This window comes from Athene noctua, chromosome 1 (assembly GCF_965140245.1).
Source record: "Athene noctua chromosome 1, bAthNoc1.hap1.1, whole genome shotgun sequence".
Taxonomy (NCBI): Eukaryota; Metazoa; Chordata; class Aves; order Strigiformes; family Strigidae; genus Athene; species Athene noctua.
Genome location: NC_134037.1, coordinates 80,533,453 through 80,556,276, shown reverse-complemented (window position 1 = coordinate 80,556,276; position 22,824 = coordinate 80,533,453). Strand labels below are relative to the sequence as shown.

The 22,824-nt window shown below is 42.0% G+C and overlaps 1 long non-coding RNA gene across 3 annotated transcripts in view; it reads left to right on the top strand.

Annotated features, from left to right (window-relative positions):
- Nucleotides 1–22,824, top strand: part of LOC141956277 (uncharacterized) — an 89,860-nt gene that overhangs the window by 19,529 nt on the left and 47,507 nt on the right. For all 3 annotated transcript variants that reach the window (XR_012632868.1, XR_012632869.1, XR_012632870.1), the window contains exons 2-3: nucleotides 12,285–12,394; nucleotides 12,612–12,713. This is a non-coding gene — a long non-coding RNA (uncharacterized LOC141956277). The remainder of the gene's footprint in view (nucleotides 1–12,284; nucleotides 12,395–12,611; nucleotides 12,714–22,824) is intronic.

Sequence of the window (22,824 nt, the reverse complement as noted above, 5' to 3'; positions counted from 1 at the left end):
CTCATCTCCTCCCTCCACCTCATCCCACTGCAAGGCTTTGGGTGCTGCAGGTTGCCTGTGGGAGAGGGAAGTGGAGTGGGGAACAAGAGGAGGTGACAGCAGAATCACCAAGGCCTGCCTAAACTAAGGGCGGGGAAACTTCTGTATTAGGGAATCACTTTGGTCTCTATTCTAGAGCTTCTCATAAATGCCAGCCATCTCTGCATCAGTTTGTGAAGCATGTCAGTAATTCATACAGACTCCATCCGCTGTGGAGCTGTCTCACAAATCTGTGCTTTCATATGGCAGCTGGCACCCAGGATTGATCCTGCACATGGGTCAGTGGCAGCAAACACTTGCAGAGGAGCAGTTAATCTGCAGGATCTTTATCAGAGTTTCTTCAGAGCCATTGCAATGTGAAGTATTGTTGCAGCAACTAACACAGATCTGTCTGTCTAAGCTCACCTGCAAGTGCAGAAGATGGAGCCTTTCCCCTCTTGGCCCATCAGTTAAACTTTGCTGCAGTGACTGACAGTGACAACATGCTGTTACACTCCAATGGGCATTCTGTCTCTGGTACAAAAATGGATGTTTTTGGTGGAAGAGCGCATGTACAGGTCTTGCTGCTGCAGTCAGGTCCTGCCACAAAGATAGCTGGAGTCAGGGACAGCAACTGGCAGTAGGTCTCAGCCAACACCTCCCACCTTGGGTACAGTCTTTCTGGTCATCTGCACCATTTGTCCCAAGAGTCTCCTTGCAAGTTCCCAAGTATGAGTGGGACTTCATGAAAATTAGAAGGTGGAAACTGCTGCTTATGGACAAGGTATAAGGACCAAAAAACTCTCCCTCAGTAATGATGTTATCCAAGCTAATGTACTTCTCAAAAGTGTACATACCAATGGGAAGCTTAATGTGCTCTGTCCAGCAGCTGTTCAGCTTTGCTCGGCCCTGTCCCAGCTTGGGTGTCATTCTCAAGTGGGCATTGCAGACGCTGAGGAAGGAGGACAGAGGCTTCAGTTTCCTTATTCCCTGCAGTTGTGAGCATCCAGGCGTGAGAGTCACCTGGAGTTGTTTGGTACAATGTTGGCTTGCCAGCTCCAGCTCAGCAACTCTGCTGTCCCAGACTGCCCGGATAAGAAGGCACCCTTCAGAGACAATTGGTCTCGGTGGGTGTCCTTCCACAACACAGTGACTGGTCTCCTTCTTTCCAAATTCTGTTCCATCCCATCATGGTCCCAGCACTGTCTCTTGAATATTTTTCTTTTGTGAGGCGGGGACACTTCTAATGGCATGTCAGTGCTCTTCTCCTTAACAGGGCAGTCAACGCTTACTCCTTTTTTTCTTATGCCTCTTCACAGGACTTCGGCTGTCTCCCAGCTGAAGTTGGATGTCAAAGCCACACAGGTTTGGGCCTGTGCAATGAATTTGTGTCATACCACATGAGAACAGGCCTTGTCGTGCCTGGCCTCACCCTGCAGCTTGCCTCCAGAGCTCCAGTGAGCCAAGCCACGGGGGCAGCTCACCCAAAGCCCAGCACCTGTGGAGCCTTCAGACATACACTCTTGTATGTGTGGAAAAAACAGCCTACATACTCCAAGCTCAGAATCAACACAAGTGTCACAAAATGCAGACAAAAAGAAGGACATTTTTTTCATGTGAGGATCTTCTGCCCATCACCTGTTCACAACTAGGCTTCTCTTTGCTTCCCTCTTCCCCTCAAGCCTGTAGCACTGTGGCGTGATTAAACTATGAATGGGCTGAATGCAAGGGATATTAAAAGAAATGGAAATGAAATATGCAGCTGATTTTTCCTGGCAGTATTCAATTCTCAGCTCCGGCAGAGATCAAGGGCCCGTAATCATTTCAGTGACTGAAATTCAAGCAGGCAGTACAGAGCCTCGTGAGAATACATGATACAGCAGGAATCCAGCGGCATCTATTATAATACATAAACAGGAGGAGGATGCATTGGGTGCCACCTGCATAAAAAGCTATCACATAAAGATGACAAACTTCACCTTTTCTCAGGATCTGCTGGAAAGGATGTCAGTGCTGATGCAATCACTGGGCTACCTTTTTAGTCCCTTCATGTAATCAGTGCTTTTCCTTGGGTTGAGAGTTCTGGGTTACTAATGGATCAATCAGTTCAGCTTGGTTATATGCCATGTCAGCAGTGTTTTAGGACCATAGTGAGAAGTCATAAATCACAGCCCAAATTTAGTTAATTCTTCCAGTTAGAAGCAATTTTCTGTCCTCCAATGGACATGGTAACAGCTGATCCACCTGCATATAATGAGTGAAAATACTTTTTCTCCTCTATACAAAAAGATCAGTGTTCTCTTTTTAGCAAGGGTCCATGAAGATTAAATACTCAAATAATTTGCTAGTCAAAGTGAACTTCAAGAATATCTCTTTATGTAGCCCCAAACCAATTACAGATACTGGTCTTTCCAGTATACCCCTTACAGCCAGAAACCTCATGTAAAAAAACCATTTCTTGATTCTTAGCCAAGAGCAATAAGGCATATTTCCCTTCTGACACGAATAGAAAAACCTCTTTTTGGCTCAGTGATTTGATCTGAGGTGGCATTTAACACTTCTGCTTATCAGTCTGTATAGGTTTCTCCATTGGTTACATTTGTAAAGGAATTATATTTAGTAGGTAATCACAACAACTGTCTTGAAAATTTTCTGTTTGTGGCTGCAACAATTGCTTTCTCGGTGGCTATTTGCACCCACTTTAAAGGCCAGCCTGGCTATGCACATTTGGCTGAAACCCGTACTCACCCTCTCTCCTCCATTTGTTCTGTTTGTCCTGTTAGGGATATATGTCCTCTGATCTAGTTACATCTAACCCTTTGATAAAGACAAAACCGCTGCAGGATACTTTGAAAGAACTGAGGCTGTCAACCAGTCTGGATGTTCCTGATACATGGAAACCTAATAGGGGAGGATATGTTTCAACAAAAATAGTAACTTTAGCAAGATAGTATTTTTTCCCAAAGTTTCACCTTCTGTGTCAGGGAACTGAAACATCCGGCTCTCTGTAGACTGTAGGCACTGTCTGGTTTTGCACTGCTTTTTTTGCACAGTCCTCCAAGTCCTGGCTCACAACTGCAATATCAAAAATGAAATAATAAGCTTAGGTTTAAATAGCAGATGTGTTTTGCACAGGAATGTGAACACACGTGGACAGATCTAGGCTGGAAGAAGTGACTATATGGTGCAGTGGTACCCAGTGGAATGGCAGGTATGGCTGGTCTGGGAGTAGGCTGCAAACACTGGTGGCATACTGCAAAGGGACAGGCTGCAAATAAGAGATGGAATCCCTCACCACCAGAAATCAGACTGAAAGAGAAACCTTAACCTGATTATTTCCTCACAGCATATTCTTCAAGAATCAGTCCCAATATGATTTTGCCTTAGAGCTTCTCCCACATGTTACAACTCAGGTTTATCTTGAATATTGCAACAGTAAAACACTGCTAGATCTTTTCTGTCCCTTAGCCAGATAACTCCAGATGATTTTTTTTTCCCTGTCAAATGGCTTGTGAAAATCTGGCTATAAGTTAGATTTGAGTACAATCACTGTCCCCAAGCAATCCTTTTAAGCTTGAGGTAATAAGTAACATGTCACCAATGGGCAAAAAATATCTTACTTATAAAAGCATAATGCATCTTTAATATGCCCACTAAAATACAATAAAGAGACTTTTCCTTAGATGCAGAAGAGTGGTAGCTCAATGCTACTGCTGCGTTCAGGGTGCAATAACCCCAAGACAAGTGTATTCCTAATCATGGTACTTGCCATTCACCTTAAACCCCATTGATTGTTGCCTTCAGTCATAATGTTGTTTTGTATTTGGCATACATCAAAGCAAGTGACACCCCCATGAACTCAAAAAATCATTAAAATCCCACATAGTTTCCCTTCAAAGAGCATTTATGGAAATAGCAAGATCTATAAGCCATTAGAGAAAGACAAGAATAGTTTCTGGTAGAATTGGTTTTCAGCCCTTTCTCTTGTCAACCTCAGAGACTTCCAGGATATATAAAAAGCTACAGAAACAGTGCTTAATAAATCATTTGGGGAAAAAAGGTACAAATGTTGTTTATTATGAACCTTTGAGAGAGTATTAACTGATTCTTCTGAGCATCAGCATTATTTTTATATATAAATAAATTGGCTAAGACGCTGGTTGGCAAAATCAGAAAATAAAGCCAACACATGTTGCTTTGCACCAGCTGCCTAGCTTAGCTCATCTCAATGCAATGGGGTGAAACTGCAGATCCTCATTGATATGTCTGAAATTTTTAGATTGTGTGGCTTTGATGGGAACTTGCTCATCAGCCATGAGCTGACTCCCGGTCAGCTGCCTCCAGCCATCCTGCCCTAAGAAGAGGTGTGGTCCATGACACCTGGTGCTCATTCCCCACCAAAGTGTAGCTGCTTGAGCTAAATTTGTTTCAAAAACCCCTCCAACTTGAAAGGAGGGAAGATTTGTATTTTCTCCTGCAGTTCTGCCACGTGGGAGGTGCTTTGCTAAATTCATCTAACAAGGTAGCTAGCTGTTTAAATAACATCCAAGAAATGCTATTGATACTTTATAAACTTGACAGAGAAATCTCCTGTGGTTGTTTACTTCCGACCTTGACACAGTGAGCTCCTCATGGCCAGATTTTTAGCCTGAAATAAGGTCTAGTCCATTGTAAGCAAAACAAAAATAGCAAAGCCTGAAGTTGTCCTTTGTTCCTTAGATACTCATTCCCCTGTCAGCTTCTGTAGGAATGAGTCTATGAGTCCATGAGATGGGTATGAGGAAGCCCTAAGAAAACTTGCTCTTCTTTCCTTATACCACCAGACTTTCAGAGCTGCTCATTCATTTCAACCCAAACCTCAGGAAAACAGCTTTAGTCAAGCAATTAGCAGCCCTCCAGTATGCCTGCCACATACACATCATGGATAGCCCAGGTTACCCCCACAGGGCCACCAGTCATGGGGCTTCACTGCAATTGGCAGAATGATGAATGCTTGCACCTCATATTGACTCCAAATAGAGTTGACTGAAACAGTTTGGAAGAAATGTTTATTCGTCTAAAAATTAAGCAATTTCAGATGAAAGGAAAGTATTTACAAATGAAGTTGAATTTGTTCAAGTTTCACACGCACCTCCCACCTTCCCTTCCCATGAAAAGGTTTGGGAAAGTATGGAAAGATATTCTATCATCTTTTGAAACAAGAATTGCTAAACAGGACTGACCCACATTCGTTTTGCAAGAATAAAAACGCCCCCACGTGAAAAAAAAACCCAACATTTTGTTTTGGACTGAACAAAGTGTTTCATTGAATCTTAAACATTATTTTACACAAGGCTCCTTTCTGTGAGAAATCCAAAGCAATTTCATGCTGACTTGACACAAAATTACTAATTTTTCCACAGTTCCAGGGGTCTGGGTTCTATCTAGCAACAAAGAAACATTGAAATAATTACTGTTATTGATATGGCTTGGAGCTACTTCTCATACTTTAAGAAAGCCCCTTCTAATAAAACCTGCTGCCAGGCAAAAATCATCAGGCAGCATTAGGAGAACATGGGATGAATTTTGAGTATGCTTGGGTCAGATTTCCAGTTCAATCTGACAAGCCTGTGGCTGTAAGCTAGCAGGAACTGTCAGCTTTGAATATATTTCCATTTAGGTTGTGCAGTGTGTTGGGGCCTGTTATTCAGACATAGATCTGTGGAGCTGAAGTTGCAAGGACTGAAAATTGATTTAGAACCCGAAGTTGGTTGGCACGTTTCCCCAAATTGAACTCCCTATCATAAAATCTTAAAGAAGTAAATACCTTAAATGTTTCTTCAGAGAGAGAGAGAAAACTCAATAAAAACAAGGCTTCTCAGCATGCCACTTCTATTATTTAGTTCCTCTATTATATGTAGCTCATATTAAAATACACATCTATGTCATTTTAAAAACATCTTAACTTCTTCCCAGGTAGTGTCACTGATTCAAGTGACACCTCCAGGTATAAACCACAAAAATCTCTTTGTGAGGTGATGGCTCTACAGACACATTCTGATACAAGGTATGAAAATGGTCCAGAACACTGTCAACATTTTCAGTTTCAAAAGCTTCCTTCATCCATTAGGCTTGCTGTACAAATTCCTACTTTCCTAATCCAGACTAACATCCTATAGAAACAACGGAGATTGTGCATGAGACGTGAAATTAGAGAGAGACACCTTGTTTAATCCTTGCCTTTCTGCTAGGTACGTGTGTGAAAAGAAAAAAAACAAAACCCAACCAAAAAAACCCAATCAAAAACCAAGGTATGCATTGATCTGTTCAGTACAGCTCAGCACATAGATGATTTTTCAGTTTCATCATTGAAAAAACAGAAAGGAAGACAGGGAAATTAATTCAGTTGATAACATACAGAAAATGTTCAGGGATTTTTGTCAAGTAAAATTTTAAAAAATTATTTATACTGGAAACATGCTGTTTACTTTTGTTATGAAGCAGAAGCTTCATCTTGACCTATTTAATCCTTGTTAGACTTAATCCTTTAAAAATGGGATCTGTTTATAAACTAAAACTATATTTAAGAATGAACATCAGAACCTGTAATTTAAAAAATGCCAAAAGGAAATCCATCAACTTTTTTTCTAATTCTCTTTTTAAAAAGAAAATTATTTTTTGCCCCAAATGCACAACACTTAAAAAATTGTTTTGGTGAATGTATGTTTAAAAAACAAAAAGAAAAAAGAATTCCTATATGTTAAATTTTCTTCTGTTGTTTAAATATATTTCTTCAAATTGTTGTAGCTAATTTTAAGTGGGCAGTCTAATAGGTTTGATTTATTTTCTTTACCATAGAGGTTTAAGAGTCCTAAGGACCCAGTCTAACTGTCTATGGTCTATCATAAATTATGGGTCAGATGGAAAACAGCAAGACAACAAATACCTTTTATTTCACCAAGAAGAGAAATACAGAAGATATCCTATACAGGGGCAAAGCTCAGATCCTAGCCAAGGAGTCCATCTGCTGAGCAGGACCTCAATGCGTAAGATGATGTCAGACTGAACCTGAGGGATCCAGGGTAGCAGAAGCTGGCAAGGGGACCCAAAGGTGCTCAGGGGAGAAATGGAAGCGCAGTGTTTTCCTCCCCTTTGCCAACCCTCGGGCAAGGAGCAGTGCTAGAAGACAGGGTGGTGTTGTGGATGGCAGAGGAGCTTGGCACCACCTGGTGCTGTACCTGTGGTAGGACAGATGTCACCTCAAGCTCAAGATCTCTTGTCACAGCCCAGCAATGAGGCCCTCTCACCCTGCCAGGGCTTTCTGGGAGCAGGAGTTTCCCAGGACAGCACAAAGTCTGTCCTGGAGAGTTAACGTGGTGTTTAGTCATGCGATAGCATGGAATGACAGGCAGTGTTAACCAGCCTGGCTGGAGGAAGGGATTAGTGTGTCCCATGGCTGGATGCTGGGACTGCTGCCAGATGTGGGGCTCCATCGGCCAGTTGACTTAAGGTCACAGCCCCCTCTCAGCCAAAGCGGGGAATCCTGTGTGTGGGGATGGACTCCAGAGAGGGACACCATTCCAGCTAATGTTGAGTTAACTCTGCAGTGTAGGAGAGCTGGTTCCTCTCCTCAGACTTCAGACCACCTGTGCTCTGCAGCCCAGACCTGCTGATGCTAGAGACTACAGTCACACCGTGGCTGCCACGTGTAGGGTTGACATATTTTGTCCAGGGCACCAGCCTCTCTGTATAGACACAGGGACACATGTCTTATGGGCATGTATTTGGACTGATGTATGACATAGTGCTCAGTTTCAGAGGAAAAAAGCTGTAGGCATCTGAACTCACAACACGATTGTCTGCCCACAGTGTCCATTTTCAGATATTTGCAGAGGCTGCACACATCCAGAAAGTAAAAACTTTTAAAAAATGGTCAAAATCCACTTAGATAATGCTACCTTGAAATAAGATGTCTCGGATGAAATAAAGCTAATTACATGCTACCATAGCTGATGTGTCATCACATATGGGATTTTATAAATTCAGCTCATGGTCTAAAGCTTTTCAAGAAACACCAAAATGGTTCATGGAGTTAAAAAAAGTCTTTCCAGGTTTGTTGTTTAGCACAGCACAATAATTCAAGTGTGGTTAATATGTGCAGTTCACGTTTCTAATTCATTTAGATGTCAATCAGGAATAATTGCTGCAGTCAATGAAGCTATGCCAGTGTAACAGATACAGAAGAGACTAGCACTCCAACTCTCTCAATTTACCCTAGCTGGAGAAAGCAGCTTCGTATTACTGACAGTATTGCAGATTCTATGCATTTTTAGAAACACAGTTTTTTTGGCATAATTGCAATAGTCGGAATAATTTTGCATTTTTCAATTCCTTTTAATGAAACAAAACCTTGCATTCTAAACCCAAAACTTCCCTTAACTTCTTTCTACTGATGGTGGTTCCACTCCAGAGAAAGCAGCTGTCTGACTGTATTAGCAATATTGTCTAACCTGACTTCAAATTTACCAATTTAATTTGTAAGGGGCTGGAAGAAACAAAATCTTCTCACTCTTGGATGTGATCATTAGTCCTCAGGTAAAAGCCCTCTCCCGCAAGAGCAAATATGTCTATTTTCATGCAGTTCATGGCCTCTGTGGTCTCTGGTTCCATATGGGCTTAAGTTGATGAAGAATATGCAGTTACACACTCTTTTTAGGAGCCTGGTGCAACTTGTTTAAACATGAACCATTATTATTGTGTGTCAGGATGCACACATTGTAGCGGTCACACTGACAAAACAGAGGAAGGTTACTGCAGGCAAAATTATTCTGTGCATATTCTGTGCAAGAAAATTATTCATCAGCACACCCTGATGAGCCCCTTTAAATGGGGCTCAGGATGATAAGGTGGATGTTGGTTTGACCTGAGATGACAGATTCAGTGTTGAGAAAGAGCAGTTGAGCCTGAAAGTTTGAGGAAAACTACGGAGGCAGAACAGACGACTCTCAATCTAGGAAACAATATTGGTGAAAACCAATTTTTCCTCCCACGCTCATAACATGTTCCCAGTCTTTAACATTTTTTTTTTTTCTTTTTTTTCTTCTCCTGGAGGCTAATATGGATTAGCATTCCTTGCACAGGCTTTGAATATTTTATAGAGTAGATCTACCAGCACTTCAAAAACATTTACATTAAGTGCTGGACAGTAACCCATTCTCACAGAACATATTTCATTTGGCCACACTACAATTATATATTGTCCAGAGCCCTATTATCAGCCAATAACTGCACCTCATTTTACTTCCTTGCTGCATCTTATCACAAGCCAAGTGCTGACACCCCTGCGTGGACGTAACTCCTACTGCAATGACTGATGAGAGCAATTGATGAAGCTCTGCAGATAAAGGTATCTATGGTCTCAAATTCAGGCTAGACTCAGGGAGATTTCAGATGATGTGAATTAAATTCAGTGACACCCCTGAGAGAAACCTCTTCAGACAAGATGTATCTGTTTTCCAGGATATCGCACGTCTTCCTAATTACAGGACCATTGATTGCATCAAGCCACAGTACTGTGCTCATCAGTAGGAACCAGGATTCAGCAATCAGAAAAAAGGACTGCAAGGGACCATCAGATTATTAGTTTCTGTTTGTGTGGTCTTCCTAGGAGACAGTAACCCATCTGTAAAGCAGGGGCTAATAATAATTAAGCCATATAGGTTTGCAAAGCACTCTTTGGTTGAAGTCAGTCCAGGAAAACATTATGAACTCTGTTGACAACTTTTATTTTGAAGCTATTCAGTGTTCTGATCCACTGCTGTGCTGTAACCTGTGCAACACTTTCAATGTCAGGGCACAAAACTGCTTCTGCTTTAGAAATCAGAGCTAGAGGCTGTAGCAAATAATACCATGAGTAGAAGCTGGTCTTTGTAAACATGCAAAACTGATGACAGGTTTTCATCTTCCATCCCTAAGCATTGCAGAGAGTAGGAGAGGAAAGATTATAATTCAAATCTGGACATTTCCTAGTAGCATCCTTTCACATTTCTGTGTTCAAGACCCCAGACAGAGTGGATCCTCTCTAAACACCAGCAGCTGTTGGTCCTGCTCCTGGGTCATTTGTGAGATAGCCTTACTAGACTGGATTCCTGTTTTAGAAGTGGTAGGCACTTTATTTTTTTATATCTGCGTACATTGCTATCCAATTATTCTTTCATGTGAAAATACACTTCAATATAAAATGACAATTTACCATTACAAAACAAAAAATCTTCATGCTCCCCTTGGATAACTAGCAGCCTATTTTTTCACACTGCAGAGTACTTAATATGCTTTGCCCTCTGCCTTTCCTTATCAGGTTTCCCCTTTCATTCAGCTGAAGACTTCTTATTTCTCATTCTCTGTTTGTTCTTGTGTCTTATCCGCTTCCAACTTAATTGACTAGAAAAGCTCCCAGTAACACCAATGTCATTTAGATCAGACTTGTTCTCCTCTTCTTCCCTTAAAATGCAAATACTTGGTGTGTTTGTTTCCTAATTTTGCTGTGGCTGTGGTAAGACCATGGCCTATGGATTGTGCAGGTGGTGCAGGTTGCTGACAATACTGCCCAGAGCAAAGCTGCTGCTGTCCCCACTCAGCTCATAGACAGGGCTATGATCAGTAGTCATAGCCTGCTTATATGCCTGGGGTATAAAAAAAATGTATTTTATAATGGATCATGGTAAGCATATAATGCACCAGTTCAATACATATGTTCATTGGCGATGACAAGAAATACTTAAAGGTTGGAGTTCATTTGTGTCCTGTTTCCTCATCAAGAAGGAGGAAATGTTTTTAATGCCTTGTTGGTTTAGCAGTGGGAGTGGGCATACTTTTTGTACTGAACCAGACTGGGTATCAACCAAGCCCAAATCTTTAAGACCTGGCTACAACCATCTAGGAAAACCCAGATAGGTATTGGTGTCATCAAGCCTTTGACAGGGAAGGCTGAGGTTTCCGAACGTTCAAGGAGAGCTCTGTCACTGACCTGTCCCCAGCCAGCTCCCTGCTGTGTTTTACAATTAGTTAAATCACAGGCAAGACTTTTTTTTTTTTTTTTTTTCCCTTCCTTAAATGAATATTTCCTTTCTCAGTGTCTCAGTACCCTAGGTGCTAGTGAAAGAAACATGTACTTTTTAAAGTAAGTATTCATGTCCTTCCAATTTACCTCCAGCTTTGAGTTCCTGTGTTTCTCAGGGAAACCTGGGTTTTCTCTTTGCTGTCACAGACCCTGTAGTTCTTGGAGCTCTGCTCTGGGCTCAGGGAGACCCTTAGGTGACCCCCTCCCACACCAAATCACCATGACCCACCCTTCCTCTGCTGTCGGAGAAAGCTATTTCCTCTGTGATGCGTTGATGCAACCTGGCATGCTCCCTTCACCCACCAACCCCCAAACAACTTTTATTTGCATTAAATCACAAGTGGGTATTGCCCAGGCACTAAATTAGCAAACACGACTCTGGCCAAAACATGCCTTCCAAAGGGGCAGTGATTTTCTCTACTTCTCAATGGTTAATTACCCTTGCTGTTAAAAAACATACACTTTGGACTCAGCTTCCAGCCATTGGTTCATGTTTTAATGTTCTCAGCCAGAATAAATACCGTTTTAATGCCTGCAAATGGAGAAAATATTTTGCAATCAAATAACCCTGGTACCTAAGCCTTCAAATAGTTTCTGTGGCTCCTTTTCTCATAGTTTGCAAAGTTTTATACTGTATCTGCCAAAAAATATTGACACAACACCTGACAACTCTGTTATATGACTCAGCTTCATGTAATATGTATCCATTCTCTGTTTTTTTCTCTGCAGATTGTTTATTGCCCTTTTGCCTTTTCCACATTATTACTAACAATTTTACCATCCCTGTCTAGCAAGTGGCCTAAATCTACTTTATGCTTGTGTTTGTTTCTAATGTATTTCTTGTTCTTCCCATTGTCTCTTGCCTTGTGCTTTAAATAGCTACTTGTTTGTGCCCCTTGCTATCTGTTTTCCGTGTGTGATATATTGCTTTGTTATTTCTAATTGCTTTCTTTTTGCAGATGAGCCAAGAAGGTCTGTTAGCTAGAGCTCTCCTATCTCTGGAGCGTGAAACTGTGGCTTTCTGGCCAGCTAATTAGTTGTCTTAGAGAACTCCCATTTCTCTCTTTACACCTTTCCTCCCAATTAATTTCACTGGTAATTTTCTTTTACTTTGGGAAATTAGTCCTTTTGAAGAACCAAACTGCGACCATCTTTTGTCTGCCCACAGTGAATGCAGTCAGGTCATGATCACTGATCTCTAGGCAACCAGCGCTTCCAGACAAGCGATTAATTCATCTTCACCCATCCTAATGAGATCCAGAAGAGGGTTACCTCATGGTGAGTGCAATACCTTTTCTGAGAGCTGTGGAAATTATTGCCTGTAACTCTGAGAAATCCTAATAATGTCTGGCTCCTGGCTGGTGGAAGGTGTCAGCGGCCACATCACACCAGAGTGTGTGCCTTTCATTAATACATACTCCCCTGCCTGAGTGCATGGGAAAATCCTGCAGGAGATGTTGTTTTTCATTACAAATGTGATACATTCTGTCTTCAGCGGAAAGCAACACCCGGCCTGCCGGCTGGTGACCAAACTTGTGTTTGCAGCTGTTAAGAATCTCAGAGGACGAACCAGCTCCTCCTTCCTGGCAGCTGACGGGTGAGTAGGTGTGTGCAGCAGTCTGAGCTGGTGGAGGGTACAGTTCACTGGCTGCCTAAGTCACTTTGAAGCATGGGCACTTCTCCAGATGTCACACACTTCACTTCCAGTAATTAGATCACTGTGACAGTTTGGTACGAGAGGTTGAGCCTGTGGAGTCTGTCTCTGCTCCGGGAATTCAGCCTCCCGAGCACCCCCATGATGCCCTTCCCACCCCGCAGTGCAACCACTGCTGCCCTCAGCTTGTCCCCGAGCAGTTGTGGTGCAAGCAGCACTCTGTTACACATGGGGAAAATCAGTTGTCCTGGAAGTATGGAGTCCTTGGACAGTTTTTTACTCTTCATCAGGACAAGGCAATGCATTTTCATCCAGGTATCGATGAAATAATCACGGCACATGAAGCTATAGGGATTTCTATCCACACTTTTTTTCTCCACTGCATCATCATCTGGTTGCTATTTTTCTTTAAGATGTGTACTGCTAGCAACTAACTTTTATCCCCCACCTTTTACCAGTATGCTTTTAATGCACTTCCCGGCATTGAATTACTTGTGCTCAGCAGAAAGGTGGCTCAGTCCTTCTGAAAAAGAACGTTCTTTTCAACCTGTTCAGCAGGAAGCCTATCTCCTCTCCTTTGCCCGTTCCAGAGGGGAGAGGAGTAGTGAATAATTCATTAAAATATTCCTTTTCCTTCCACCAACACACTGATTCACAAGAGATAAAAATCTCCTTCTACTTGACTGTGAGTTTTTCTTTGTCTCAGAGAGACAAATTAACACTGGTCACAAAAGGCTCATAACTCTTCTTGCTGCAGAGGTATTTTGGGTGTCCTGCTGGGAGCAGAGGGGTGAGGCCTTAATGCCTACAGCTATCAGTACTCAGGTATGAGCCTTCCACCCCGTGCTGGGAAGGGTGTCCTAGCCACCCTGGCATCAGGGAGTGCTCATCATAGCAGGGTACAAGCTTAGGCCCACCCTCCCATGGACGGAGCAATCATCACCTGCACTGCAGCAAGGACCCATCTGAGGCACCGATAGCTTTAACATGTGCTCATATTTGGCAATAAGATACATGGCCGTCTACTCTAAACAGAGAGGCGGAAGATGAGTGGATTGCACGTGGTGGTTGGGAAGAGGCAGCGCTGCCATTTAGCACTGAGCCCTGGCTGTTAGGAATGTTGGGAGTCCTTGTGTTGCTTGAGGTCCTGTGCGTAAGCTTGGGCAAGTACTCGACTCTCTTTGTCACACAATTTATCTCCCCGCCTCTCAGGGCATGGTGGGGGCAGTTTGGGTTTTGGTAAGATTGTGTGGGATCCTTTGCAAGATGCATGTAAATATTTCACTGTTGCAAGGAATAAAAGGGGAGAAGAAGAAAATCACGTGAAATGTTTCTATGTAAAAGATTTTTATAAGTATCAGCCTTAGAAAACAATGCATAAGGCCAGCACATTTGAGATGAGGTGAACATGTCTGAAGAATAATCTCTTCTATTATGCAGGAAGAGTTGCAAGCAGCTGTCTGGGCTGGTACCTTTTTTTTTTTTTTTTTTCCCCTTTGAAGCCTTTTCAGGAAAGGCAAAAGAGTTGGAGACTTGTTATAAACTGAACTTAGCTCTGTGTCCATTGCTGTTAGTGTCACAGCTCCTAGCAAGGAATGCTCAAAGAACATGAACAGGGCAGGCATGCAGAGCTAGAGCCTTGATTTGTCATCCTCATCTACAGTGACCTGTACCTTCAGGACTCTAGGAGTGACAAGAGGTATCCTTGTGTTTGGTAACTCATAATAGACTCACCTTCCATGAGTTTGTCTATTTTTTTTTAACCCGACATGAAAGTTTTGTCATCAAGGACATCATAAAATTATGAGTTCCACAGACGACCCAACCCATCTGAGTGACCTGAGATAGCAGCAGGTGATTCTACCTGGTAACCACCCCAGCTTTTCTATTGGAGGTTGCAGTGAACAACATTGCCCCTTCACCTTTTCTGTGCTTCTGATGATTTTACAGACTTCTGTAATATTCCCCCTGCAGCCATCGATTTTCTAGGCAGAGTTCTCTTGTATTTAACATCTCTTCAGGCATCACTTCCATATACCAGATCATCTCAGCTTCCCCCTACCGCACTCTTCCTTGTTCTGCTGTGGTTTAGTGGCTGACAGGACCAGCATATCTGCACACAGTTTAAAGAATGCAAGTACACCCTGGATTTATTCAGGAAAATAATAATGGATTATGATTTCTTATCTCTTTTCTTTCCTCCTAGTTCCTTATGCTCTATTTGCTTCCTTGACCTTTCCAACTATTGAGATGCCATTTCAGGAGCGCTCTTTCTTCTGTCCTCAAGATCTCAATCCTGAAAAGTAAAAATAGTCAGTTGTAAGGCACACAGAATTAAGTTTGTATGCTCTCCCTTAGGCACTAATTTACATTCATTGGCACTGAATATTGTGTCCATATATATTTCAGCAAAGAAAAGCAAAAAGGGAAAGAAAACACCAGTGAAGTGCCTGTGTGTAAAACACAGCTGGATGACAGCATATCAGCTACACTAAGCAGAAGTCAGGTGAGAGTCCCTAAACATCCAGCCGGTCCTAAACCTTATGGCTCCAAATCTGGGCATACCCTTGTGCACGGTGCCAGATTTTGTAACCTCACAAAGAGGGCCCTGGGGTTGCAAGGTCGGACTCCTTCCCTTCATGGAGTTCTTATCCCCTGGGAATTAGGTCCCCACACAGAGCCACTGGGGACAGAGGCATCCCCCAGCAGCTTGCACATTGACCAGGCGGTGTCTGGACTCACCAACAGGACACACTGAGGAAAAGGGTGCTTCTTAAATCATACCACTCTTATGAGCTCAGTCATGGATTTTCAGGCTTCAGGGAAGTCAATCTGTCAGACCAGGATTCACAGCCTGTAATTCTCATTTGTGTTAGATAGTTAAGCATCCCTTCCAACAAGACAGCTGGGGGAGGGAGGAGGAGTGCCAGTCTTTTCTGTGAAAATATGGCTGGGGCAGAGCGCCCACACCTCACTTCACACAGGGGAAGAGCAATACACCACCCATGCAGTCAGCAGGAACCATGGGTTCAATCCTTCTCCAGCCTGAGAGGGTGAGCCCAGCCCTGTGATCGCCAAGCTCAGGGACAGTCAAAGAAAGGATCATCTCTTCCAGGTGGGGCCTGAAACTGTCATCTGTCTTCCCCATTAACTGGCATCTTCTCCTCCTCAGGCTTCTTCTTCTGAAGGAGTTTTATGGGTCTAATTTCTTTTTCCTTGCCTTATAATGAGTCTGCATATTTTCAGGTCAGAAACTTTCTCTCTTGCATAATGCTCAGCACAAATGACGAGCAGTCTGTTCGTAGTTACTGTTAAAATTATATCATCAGAACTTGTATTATATTTTGTCAAACTCTCTTCCCCTCTTCATGTACAAAGTGATGTGATTAACTGCTGCCTTTCCACAACTGGATTGAAAGGCTTTGTGGGCTTTGTCAGTAGTGAACATAATTCACGGGAAAACCAGAATACAACCTTGAGGCTAAATGTGGTCCATTGAATTCCACAATGGGGCAATGGTCTGATCAGGGTACAGCAAAGCACGTCAGAAGCAAAAGCCTTTGTGGGCCATAGTTCCATGGGAAAGATTAAATCAGCCACAATCTGCTCCATTTTATGTAAAATAGGTGCAGCCCTAAAGCTCCTGGCAAGTGGCCATTGAAGCCTTTGGCTGGACAAAGTTTGGGCATCTTTGTGTAAGTGTTAATTGCCAGCTGTTGATGACTGGAAGGTTGCCAGGGATGGAGTGACTGCAGCAGTGTTTCTGGCTGAAATATGTATTTTATAATATAATAATCTCCAATCTATTTAGTGCCTCGCAACAGACACATCTGTACTTATCAATTCCTCTGTCTAGAGCATCTGCACATGGAGATGACCTTAAAAGAGCATTATAAATACAGTATATGTGACATTCAGGATGCCTATTCCAACCTCACAGTGGGAGGCAATGATAAATAGCAGCTATCTCCACAGCAGTGCTATATGATGGTTTAACCCACTCACGTTCATAGCCCTTCACATTTAATTTGCAGCAAATCTGGGATCTGGCTTTTGAATAAGGCTGTAGGAGTCTGTGCAGCCCTATGTGCTTCAGCTTTTAAAATAATAATATAAATATCTCAGCTCTTCTACATCTGGAGTATTTGCAGATGTTGCGAGTTTGCAATATTGCAAACTGCAGATTTTCAAATATTGGGTATGTTTGCAGATATTCAATCCTACAATTGTATGACAGATTAAATAGTATTTCAGTTTTAGAGAGAACATGAAGCCCAAGGGCCAACATTTTCCAAGTGAATATCTACAGATCAGTACAAAGTTGGTGATTGAGTGTTTAAGATTAGTTAATTATATGAGAGAATACTGCCTTAAGAAACGCTCAGTGGAAAGTCAAGAATGTACTGCCAGACTACAGGAAGAGACCCTGGATGCCTGGAGAGCAGCACTCATTCCATAAATAAAGGCAGCCTGAGAAGGATGATCCTGATGGTTGGAGCACAAGGTTAAGTGAAGGCCTCTAATTCTGCCATACTAAGGAATTACCATTTGTCTTTGAGGCTGATAATGTATTTCCTCACCATCATTGCAAGCAAATGAAAACTTAACTCACAGAAATCATCACGCCCCTAGGCTGCTGCTCATTTTGATGCATCCTCTCACTACACATCTTTATGTCTCTCATCTTGCACTTCTATGTCACTTGGTACCTCAGTGACCTTATACCTCTAGCTCTCACTCCCAAAGAGCATACCCCTAGGACTGCTCCTGCCTGATCCTGGCTCTGGGAGGTCTGCATTAATTTCACTGCTATGGCAGAGATGAGCTCTGCACCATCAAGGGCACTGCTCCAAGTTTAAGTCTGCAAGCTTGATCCCTCCATTTTCTCCGTTGCCTTGTGTGTCTGGGTTTCCTCTTATCAAATACAGTTCCACAACACAAGGTCCACAGGGAACCCCAGCACCCCGGAGGACTCCTAGGCTAAGCTTTTTTTCTCTGAAAGACACCTTTCTGTCCAATTTGAATTTATTTTTTGATCTCAGGACACTGCCTGTCAGTGCAGGATGAGCAACTTCCTTCAGTCTAGACCTCTCATAAAGCCACTGAGGCACATCATTTCATGTTCCCCTAAACAGCAGATGCACTCCAGGCACTGTAAAACTCAGATTGTTTTATGGAGCAGCAGGTGTGCACTTTTCATTGCTGCAAACTGCATTGGCTAGAGTTATGATGATCAGCAATGGTGGTAAACATTTACATTTTGACACAGCACAAAAACCACAGAGACTCACTGTGCTGGACACTTCTTAAATAAAAAGGAATAAATTCTCTTCTGTTCTGTCAGATTTTCTTTTTGTATCCTGAGAGCTTTTTTCCCAAGAAACTCTAGCAGTCTGGTAATGATCTGTTTCATTCATCGGCACTCAGCATCCAGCACTGTCTGTGCAGCATAACTCCTAGCTCTGCCTGGGAAGGTGAGCCAAACCAGGCAGCCTCTCTCCTCTCCTTTGTAATGAGGCATCTCCTCTCTCCTCCACTGCTGTCTGTTTAGCTCAGCTAGCACCGTGGCAGTTTCTCTCTAATTGTGTGTGTGTGCACATAGCATACAGACTGGTTGCAGCTGGGATTTCTACGTGGAGCTCCAACATGATAACAGAATAAAAATAAATGCTAATAGAGTATAGGTGTGCAGGCACACACTTCTGCCACACTTACAAGTGTTTGAGCTATCATTAGAGCTGCATGTCAGGCTGCACAGATTTTCCATCACAATCTGCTCTTTTGCTACTGCCTCTCAGCTTGTGAAATTTCCAGTTCCATTGCATGTCTTACCATGAATATTATTTTTGAAAAGCTGAATAAAAAAATCTTAACCCACATAAAAAAGTCAGGAAGATTTTTTTTTCCCAGCAATATCTCTATACTGTGATTCCTACTACTCATCACAGAGATGAAACTCTTTATGGCTCACAGGTCTAGTTTAACAAATGTGTGATGGCTATTAGGCAACCAAATAGCTGTTCTCAGTTGGAGTGGTTGTTCATTAAATCCATTATCCATAGCTCCTTTTAACCAGGCATGTTTCCATGAGTGGTGTTAGAATTTTGATGCTAGTGATTTAAACACACAGTGGAGCAAACTCCTACTGCAGTAAAGATTTTTAGCAACTCCCTTAGCACCTTCATTGGCTCTGCTAAGCAGCTAAATGCAATTTAATCCAAATGGCCCAGCAATTTAGATGTGAACCTTCCATAAGCAAAGACTGTTCTGCGACTTATGCTGCTCCTAATGGGAACATATGCTGCAATACTTCAGAATGATTCAGAAACCACTTAAAAGAGAGAGTTGTATTTTTTGCCTTTAGTGTCTGAGAATGACAGTGGTGCTACATGCTATAGTAATCTTAACTTCACTTTTCCTTTTGAGCCAGTGCAAGCTTTAAGCAGAGAAAAGATTTAAGCAAAGTCTTTTCAGACAGCTTTCCTTCAGAGAAAAGATGAATACTTAATACTTGCCACCATTGTATTGTATGCACGTGCAGAATATGCAATATAGATGAATGAAGGTTCAGTGTCAGGGCAACAACATAGTTTTCAACACAAAGGACCATTTCAGAAAAATACCTTTGGAAAAAGAAATGTTATTTTTGCTCTATATTTTTTGATTTGCCACCAGAAACTTCTTTCAAAAAATTCATCGGTGCATCAAAACCTGTGGAGGTTTCTTTATCCAAATTGGAATTATCTGAACTTTAGAGCAAAGCTGACCAGTGAGTTCATTAGAATTTTATATTTATATATATATATATATGTACCATTGTCCCCCATGAGCGAGCATGTACCTGCCAGATTTCTAGCCAATTAAATTCCACCATTTCTGCAGGTTGGCCTCTTCAGAAAGAGGGTAACAATGACAACAAGGCAGAGATTTTAAGGAATCTTAACCACTGTCATTTCCCAGCACTAGAAGGAATGCAAAAAAAAAGGCATTTAATAGATGTATCTGCTCTGTATTTGGAAAAAAAGCAGACACCACACTGATTTTCTATACTGTGTAGAATACCTTCTATTCCAAAAGTAACCAAGGATAATGCTAAACAGCAGCTACTCTCCCTAGGCTTCTAAAAATCCAGCAAACTTGTAATCAACAGCTTCAGAAGAGCTGATGAATGGCACTCTGCATCAGTAATGTTAATTTTCAATGCATCTTGAAACGCTGGGGAAGTTCCGGGGCACTGGCAGGAAGCCAGTAAGATAACAATATTAAAAAAGGTAAATGAGACGATCCCATGGTACCAGCCCTGTGAAACTGAACTGATCCTTTGCAGAATAATCAACTAGGTGATACAAAGTTTAATTTCCTAAACAAAGAAAGAAGAAAGGTACAATTACTACAAACTCACACAGGTTTTGACAAAATAAAATTACATTAAAAGAATGTGATTTTATTCTTTAAAAATCAGTTAAATTACAAGCTTGACTGATGCAGAATGAGATTGAAACAACAGCCTTCTGAAAGATGTTTGGGTTGGTACCTCGTGACATTTTGAGTAATAAATTAGAAAGACACAAAATCCTCATAGTAGGTGAGAGAGTGTAGAAGCTAGTTAACTTGGAGACCTGAAAATATGATTGTAATAGGGCAACCATTTACGAACAGGCCAGATTTTGCAGATGTTCTGAAGCTTAATTTTTGTACGTATGCTATTCCAAATAATTGCCACTGATCTGGAAGGAAAGGTAGAAAAATTCCTTGTGAAGTTATGAGACAGTAAAAAGACTAGAAACATGATAACTAGAGACTGATTTGGATCACTTGTAAGCTGGATGTAGGTGAAAATACCTGCCAAAATATTACCAGCTGTAAAGTCCTACACCTAGGGGAAAAGAGCACGGGTCATATTTACTGAATAACAGTTTATTTTAAAATAATTGGGTATACAATTATGTATGGAATGATCATAGAAAATAACATTGAAAACCTTCTCATCTGTAGTTGAGGTAATAATGCAGGAACAAGAAGGGAAGCAGGATAAATCACTGATACGTATCTTAAATCTTCAAGGTGGTTTACATCTTGCAGGGGCAAAGATAAAAAGTTTTTTCTCTGTGGTTGCTGGATGGCTCTTAAATATTGTAACACATATTCCCTGAGGAGAAGGCACATCTTTCCCAAGCCATTGCTGTGGTGCAGAAGAGTAAACACTGTCTTTCAATATACAGAATATCAATTAGGACTAGATAGTTACATTACTGTACCCTTCCGTGGTGCACTCAGCGCAAGTATAATATGAATCTGTTAAAAGTACTTCAGAGCAAGCCAGAGGCAGGAAAACACAGCAGAAAAACGTAGGAGCTCAGATGGTTAATTTTAACAAAGCAAAGTTTAAGAGATGAATTAATCATAGCATCTATTTGAGGAACAGAAATGGGAAAGAGGACACTTCAGATAAAGATGTAACTGGATTTAACAGCTGGAAGTTGAAGCTGACAAACTCAGTCTAGAAATAAAACATGTATTTTTAATAGGAAGCAGCAAACAGAGCAACAAACAGCTAACACTTGTGGTGGCTGTTTCATCATCAGAAAGAACGAGCTAAGAGTTGGCATTTTTGAATGTCTATTTATAGAAGAGACAGCAGGAAATAATTCAGAAAAGACCTGTGGCTTAAATTCTAGTTCAGATCAGACCAGATGGTCAAAGCAATCACATCCAATTACACAATCCATGAGCAACCAAGAAATCTAGATGCTGGGGTCAAAGGCTAGAGATACGGTCATGAAGAAATGAATTACTAAAGATACCCACATTGACCTGTCCCCTTTAGTAGAAGATAGATATGAGGAGGAGAAAGATGGGCGGTTTTGGTGGAGACTGGAAGGAGTTTAGGAAAGCAGGGAGTGATTGCCTATAGGTGAATATTTGAGTTAGTTATCTGTGGGGTCCAGGGTGCTCTGAGATGGGGGAAACCCAGGGGTTGTGCTGTGGGGTGCTGGTGCACCATGGGCAGCGTGAGTGATATGGGTAGGGGAGGAAGACAGAGGCACGCAGAGGAGGTCCAAATGGCAACCCAAAAGGGCATCCACCATCCATGGGGCAGAGACCAGATGCACAGGGGCGACTGTCTGCTGTCTGCTTGAAGAGGGTAAGCCTGACAGAAAAGGCAAAGACTGGAAATTGGGGATGTCATGGGAGGGTTCAAGCAGGCAGAGGGTGAAGGCCAAGCAAGATGACTGGGAGAAAGGCGGCGGAAAGCATGAGGATTGGACCCAATGGCCCAGGGGAGCAGGGAGGAGGCAGAAGACAAAATCTTTACAGTCAGCTGCCTGTGAAACAGCTTTAACAAGGTGAAATGCAACATATGAATAGTCAAATCTGAAATTATGACCATGTAAACTTGCTTGGGCTCTTATCATTTTGAAGTGCTTTTATTTATTCAAAATTACCATGACATCACCCTCTCCCTCAGAGAGAGCTCACGTAATTGCTGTTTACTGATTCAAGGCCTTTTGCGGTAATTTCTGAGGCCATCTACTTCTGGGTTGAAAGGTTCTGTTGTCTTATAATGCAGTCAAAATCATATCTAGAGAAAAGCTCCGTGTGAGTGTTCATGGTGGCCTCTTTCCTTCTCTGTGGTAGCAGTGTGTGGGGCAAGGCTGAGCCCCATATGGAAGCCATCCAGCTAAAAAGCCTTCCCCCTGGGGCAGAGAAGGTGGCCAGTGTTTAGGGATGGGAAGAAGATGGCAGCAGGTTACCAGAGACAAGGTATGAGAGGAGGAGAAGTAGAGAACAGAGGTCAAACAATGAAAAATCTCTTTTCCTCCCAGAACAAGTTTAAATTGGTCCCTAAGCACAAAGGAATATAAATATGTGGGCTGTATAGTATACTCTTTCTAATATATGCAAAAGCTTCAACACCAGAAGGCCAGTCATTAAAATATGTCTCATTTGAGTGTGAGGTTCACTTTTTTACCTATTTCATGGTTTGATGTGGTACTGCATCTTACCGTGTCTAGTTTTCCTCAAGCCTAGTAATACTGTGTGTGATGTCTTG